Below are 7,142 nucleotides of genomic sequence, written 5' to 3' on the forward strand. Positions count from 1 at the left end.
TCGGTGTCAAAACCGGCGGATCTCGGGTAGGGGGTCCCAAACTGTGCGTCTAGGCGAATGGTAACAGGAGACAAGGGACACGATGTTTTACCCAGGTTCGGGCCCTCTTGATGGAGGTAAAACCCTACGTCCTGCTTGATTAATATTGAAGATGTGTGTTACAAGAGTGGATCTACCACGAGATCAAGGAGGCTAAACCCTAGAAGCTAGCCTATGGTATGATTGTTGTTCGTCCTAAGGACTAAAGCCATCCGGTTTATATAGACACCGGAGAGGGCTAGGGTTACACAAAGTCGGTTACAATGGTAGGAGATCTACATATCCGCATCGCCAAGCTTGCCTTCCACGCCAAGGAAAGTCCCATCCGGACACGGGACGAAGTCTTCAATCTTGTATCTTCATAGTCTTGGAGTCCGGCCGATGACGATAGTCCGGCTATCCGGACACCCCCTAGTCCGGAACTCCCTTAGGTACCGACAGCTATGTTCTCTTTGGTGAATACACCTATATTTGAATAGGAAGCCCCCAAATGACCATAAGTTTTGGCATTGCCGATCAAGAGGGTACAGACAGCTATGTTATCTTTGGTGAATACACCTATGTTTGAAAAAGAAGCCCCCAAATGACCATGAGTTTTGGCATTGCGCCGATCAAGAGGGTACCGACAGCTATGTTCTCTTTGGTGAATATACCTATGTTTGAACAGGAAGCCCCCAAGTGACCATTGAAGCAAGGTACCTATGTTTGAGTTGTGCTTTGCAACAGACTCTCTTTGGTCCCTTTATTTTTTCCTGAGAACTCGAACTTTGCGAGAGATAAATTCTTCTTGAGCCGGAATTTTAAACCGGATATTGAGAGCTTCAAAGCTTTGTGAGAGACAGATTTCTCTTGAACCGGATTTTAAACTGGCATTCTTCATTTCCAACCAGAAATTTTCTGACGGCCTTTAAAATTTTCATCAATATAGCAGTATCCTCCGAGACCGGGTTATCTTCCCTCCACTGACCCGAAGTTCTTGAATCTGCTTTAAACTGGCAATCATTTACTGAGCCGTCTCATCATAGCCCCCAAGTCTCAAGGCGACTCAAAGAGTTGGCGTGAGATTCTCCATATTTGACCGTGATATAAACCGGTACGAGTCATTCAATAGCTCAATGATATAATAGTCCCTTTCGTAGTAGACAACTTGTCCTGCATTTAGAGTACTTGCAAGCCAATGTAATTGCTCTTTTAAAGAAAGCAATATATAGTATAAAAATATATTGGATGGATTTCACCTGATATGTTAAGACAGAAATTATCCACCTCGGAGTTGGTGATTACCACAGTGAAGCTGAAATCAACTACGGGCGAGTCAATCGCAGGCACGGTAAGCCGTGCGGACGGGCGAGTTAGACGTGTCGTGTTGATGTAAATTGGGCCGCAGAGGCTGCGGTGTGCGCACATTCATTGAACAACGCGGCACAGGCGAACACCAATGCAGAATAATACTGGTGCGTGCTCTGTATCCGTGGCATAACATCCCCTTTGTCATGAATAATTGTCTTGCATAAAATATTGCAAGCCAGAGTAATTGTTCGCAAACATATTATTATATACAGATGAAATAGATAGGATGGGTATCACCTGATGTATTCTTTCAGATGAAGTGACCGCATGACAATTTTCTGGTCTTCACGTCCAAACAAATAACCACGCATCCATCCAATTTTTAAGTGAGTCATGCCCCTCGAGCAGCGCATCGAACTTGGTTGTCTTTGTCAACTTGGCCTTTATGTAAACAGTACTCAAGGAGTACTACTTCGTAACTTGAAGTGATTTTCGGCCTCAAGACCTGATCCTCGGCGATAACGGAAGCAGCAGTGGGAGGCGCAAGTCAGCGTTAGTCGGAAACTACGGCTCGATATTGGAGCAGTGACCCGGCACGACAGCGACGCACGGCAGAGGCGAGTTGAAGCAGGGCTGCCTCAACGTAGAGGCACCATGCACGGAAGCTCGCGCAACAGCAGTACAAGACCAGGGTGAAGCTAGCTGTGGCATGGTTTGATGAATTGGGGTCGATCAAGGCGGATGAACCCATGGGGGCAGCTCATTAGAGGTAGGTTGTTCAACACGGCCACAGTGGATGCAGCATGAGAGCAAAGGTGACAGCCGCATGGCCGAGGCCTCGGCTCAGTTCCACATCATTAGGGGCGGCTCGGAGGCAACGAGAGAGACAGATGGCAGGGCCGTGGAGACGGCGGCTTGATGGTGTCCGGCTCGTGAACAAGGCCGCAGCCATAGGGGCGGCTTTCGTCCCAGGGCGCAACGGCTTGAAGGCGGCCCAACAGAGGCGCATGTCCATGATGGGAAGGAAGATGTGGCTCCAGTGGCTTGGCTAGGTGGTGACGACTCGCTGGAGCGTCACTGCGATGACAGCGGCGGTTTTCAGCAGCTTGGAAGCGGCCGAGGTGACTTGGATGGCGTGGATGAGGCCACAAAGGTGCTGGTCATCTTGAGGCAGAGACCAGTGATGGTGGACTCTGGCAGAGACATGGTGAGGCCGCGATGGCGACTTGCAAACAGCTGGTGCTACAATTGTGGATGCTCACTCGGCTTGCATTGACGCTTCTGCTCGCATGTCTTTGTCAGAGGAAGTAATTGAAGACTAAACAATTTGATGCGTAGCTTCACATCACGTACTAGTTATAAGTTGTATTTTTTTCCTTTCATTTCCCCGCTAGGAAGTAGTAGCAGCAACATATGCTGAGATGCCTCGGGACTTGATGGTGTAGAAATTTTGTTTTTTATGCGGTTCAGATATGGCTGCAATTATCTTGCATAGGCGCGCCCCACCAGATCAATTTCCAACGCTAGGTACCCAACATGATCACGCGTGGAGGCGGGATAATCAATACAACTCCTAGTCGATGTCGGTCTCAAATACATCTTTGACTGAACTCTGCAGTAGCGCAACAACGGAATTTGATCTTCGATCGAATTCATTGGATCACCGAAAGACCCGTGCGGCGGCACAGAACTCGCTGGCCATTAACACGTCTACGTATCTATCTTTTACAAATGGAACTGCTCCACGCCTTGCTGCTACTGAACTTTTTTATTCTAACTGATGATCTTTGGAGTAGATGCAAATCCTTCCTTGCCGGCTCTTGTAGTAGAAAACGACAATTAAACTGCAGAATACTCTGAGTCCAGATCGCACCAGTTGTTCTGATGGAAACCAACCTCACCCGGACGGGCGGATCGACAGGTCAAGTGTGGCGACGCACACGAAACCCTAGCTTCTTTCGATATCAAACCTTCTCATCTTGACTGATAAACTTGTAGCTGCTGTGAATCCTTTCATGTTAGCTCGTCTTGATCTGCAAGATTTGCGAACTTCTCACCCGGGAAGATATCCCTCCGAGAACTCAACGCCACCGTGCGCGGGCCCGACGGTGGGTGCCAACTATCATGGATTTGTCACGACAGATATCCTAGTGTGAGGACTTAGTCATGAGGCCAACGCATCTATGCGGTATCTTGAGAGGGGTTGATTGCGATGAGAGACGCGAGGGAGATCAACACACAAGACAAGGATTTAGACAGCTTCGGGTCCCGGGAAACATCATCCGGTAATAGCCCTACATGTTGTTTGTGGCTAGGTCTCATTATGCTCATGAGGGAGCCGCCGCATAAGTCGGCTCCCCTTTAGTTGTGTCTAGCCTTCCATATATTTCTTGCCTCTCCCTCTTGGGGTGCCCTGCCCCTCCTTATATAAGTTGAAGGGGCGGGTTACATGACTAGTCCTAGTAGGATTAGGATTACTCTATTACAAGTGGTGTCCCAGTCTTGCTTCATTTGTAAGGGAATATTCCTTATGCTTTCCTCTTAAGCCGGCCCACCATAACATGAGCCGGCCTTCTCAGCCTTGGGCCTAGTCCTCCGACTGACCCGCCGCGGGGCGATTAGTGAGTCGCCAGGCTCGTGAGTCGTCAGACCAGTGAGACGCCAGATTCCTGACTCGCCAATCCTCTGGCGGGTTACCAATGAAACGCCAAGTCCCAGCCAGGTAATACCGCGGGGTATCCTGAGACTTCCATCCTTAATCAGGGCTGGACAAACAAAGCGAAGCGGGTCAAGTGTCCGGCTCTGCTGCCCGAAAACCCAGCTGATCCTTTGCTGACGAGGATGCTGGTCCTGGCACCGTATCAGGCGCCAGAGAAGAGCGCCAAGAAGAAGGGCAAAGAGGCCAAAGGTGGCCCCCGCCATAAAGGTACTCCGGACGCTGTGTCCGGAGATACCGAAGCTCTCTCCTCCCTTGAGGGAGATGAAGAAGAAAAGGAGGAGGAGGGAGAGAGCGATTCTCGCCTTAAGGGGAGGAAGAAGAAAAGAGCGGCCTCCATAGACCCACAGGCCGAGGCATCCAAGAGGGGGAAGATATCCCTCTCGGAATACTCGGATTTGGATGCCGAAGCCATCCCCAAGCGACTCCCCAAGTCGAAGCCCCTGGCCGATTCGTAAGTACCCAAGGATGCCTCACATATATCGGCATTTATGTTTGTAGTTTTCAATACATTATATTGTGTGCTTCAGTCCGGCCTTTGATCTCCCCCAACTATCATCATCTCCGGGGAACTCGCTGGAGCCGGGGATGGTGGACAGCGAGACGCCTCTACGGGCCTCTGCGCCAACCGCTACGGATGACACCGAAGTTTTGTCCCGAAGAGCCTCTCCAGGCCATGGAGAGGTGCGGGAGGGTGCTCAGACGGTGCCAGAGCTACTACAAAAATATACATTTCCGTGATGATATGTGTTTGTCACAGTAGGTCATGTTTTCTGTCAAGCATGACATCCATGACAATTTTATGACAGAATCAAGATAGTCATACCTGTGCTGTCGTAGAAGTGCTCCACGACAATACCAAAATTATCATCACGGAAGTGTCCACTTCCATGATGATAAATCGCGCGTCACAGAAGTGCTTTCGTCAAGGGTGACTGACATGTGGCATCCACCATAATGGAACATCATTAAGCTATCGGGTCCAGTTTTGGATCCGATAACCCATTAACAGCCGGGAACAATGTGGATTTTCCATGTGTAAAATCATCATTGGCTGGAGGAAACGCGTGCCGGCTCACCGTTTGGATAGATGTCATCCACTCATTGGACCGAAGGCGCCTATGATACGTCGACACATGGCATGGGCCAACAGAGGCCCATTCATGTGAAAAGGCCGACCCGTTTGACTTGGTCAAAAGGTGGTGGGCCGGCCCATGGAAAGCCTGTTAACGCCCTATTAGCATATAGCCCAGTTACAGCCCGCTAACCCAGGGCCTATTACGACCTACCATAATTAGGCCCAGTAGCGTCATCTGGGCCATCCAATATGATTCCAGCCTGTTTTAACTTCCAGCCCATGTGTGGCCCATGACGTCTTTCGGCCCATATGAGGCCCTTTGTAACTCTTGGCCCATTAATGGCCCATGGTGAAACTGGCCCGTAATGAACACTGTATCACTTTATACCCATTAACGGCCCATTATTCCATTGGGCCGTTTCTAGACCATGTTATCTTTCGGCCTTCTCAGGTCCCATTTATTCTTGGGCTCATTTCCAGCATTCGGTTACTTATGGCCCATTACTGTCATTTCCTGCTTGTGGGCCAAATTCAGCCTGTTGTTACAGTCGGCCCGTTTGTGGCCCGTTAATATGTTGGGCCATTTTCATAGCGTCATCGAATACGGCCTATTAACGACGACCCATTATGGTCGACCCATGAACGGACGATTCCAACTCTAGCCCATTTACTGCCATAATGCGGTCTATTATTGGCCCATGTTTGGCCAATCGATCATACGACCCGTATAAGGCCCATTGATGATATGGCCCATAGAAGGCCCATTGTTTCTATGGCCCGTAGAAGGCCCATTGTTTCTATGGCCCGTAGGAGGCCCAGTGTCACTACAGTAAATATGTAGCCCATGGTTATTGTGGCCTAGTTTTAAAAAATAGCTTATTGCGGCCACTAGCAAACCTCGGAAAAAGTACTGCACTGACTACAAGCAAACAAATAAACAAGACAACAAGGAAATAAATAAGCAAGCAACTTACGCTAGGCTATCACGGCTATTACACATATTACATCCACTGGGCATCAAAGTTCGCCACTAGTGCAAATATAGGAAACAAAGCAGCATATAAACGCTATAGCAAAACAAGTCCAGAACTAAAACCACTTCAGAAGAGCTCAAGAAACAATATCCTGGGTACCCATAATGCTGGCAAGATGCTTAGCAACCTTATTAACTTTCTCTTTTTTGGCACTCAAATCCTCCAGCGTTTGCTGTTGCACAAGAAAGTAAGCATCTGAATTTTGCAGGGACTTCCTCAGTCCTTCGGATTCTTGCCATAGCATAGCTGACTGATGCCATTCAGCTTGTAGCTGATACTGAAGAAGCCGAAGTGATTCAGGCAGCAAGTTCGAAGAGCTTGTGCCAGCGGTACTGCCCAGTAACTCGAACACTACATCAACGCAAGACTGTGGGGTTTTCTCAGTGTCTACAAGATCGTTTTTATCACCTTTCTTGGAGACCAACAGTGTTGTCTCACTATCTTGAACCTTATCTGCATTAATTTCTCTACCATTGCATAGTGGGGTGCTCTTCTCCAATATTTTGTTTGCATACTACAAGAGAAACAAGCAGACACATCATAGGTTTAGCATGCAGTATACGAAACTCATTTTGGTAAACCGGTTCAGTAGTAAGGTCGATAGAATAACAACATGAAACAAACATATATCTATGTACTATGGTCACTGTATTGTCCATATTATTCTAGTTTATGTTGCCTAGCTAATCAAGATAGAGACATAATTTAACTCATATATTTTTAAGACACAACAACATAGACAGAATATAAGTGTGAGAAACTACACAGCATTGGCAACACTTGTAACGTGCATCACATGAGAACATAACTGTTTGTACAACTGAAACTGAAATCAACATAGAGCAAGAGGTTAGATCAACAATCCAATTAAAGAAATAGGTTTAAAACATACCTGTTGCGCCATTGGAGTTTCAATTGGATCCTTCAAATTTGAAAGTAGTTGGTATGAGTAAATACAGTCATACAACAACAATGGAGTATGGAC

This window comes from Triticum aestivum, chromosome 1B (assembly GCF_018294505.1).
Source record: "Triticum aestivum cultivar Chinese Spring chromosome 1B, IWGSC CS RefSeq v2.1, whole genome shotgun sequence".
NCBI classification, from domain to species: Eukaryota; Viridiplantae; Streptophyta; class Magnoliopsida; order Poales; family Poaceae; genus Triticum; species Triticum aestivum.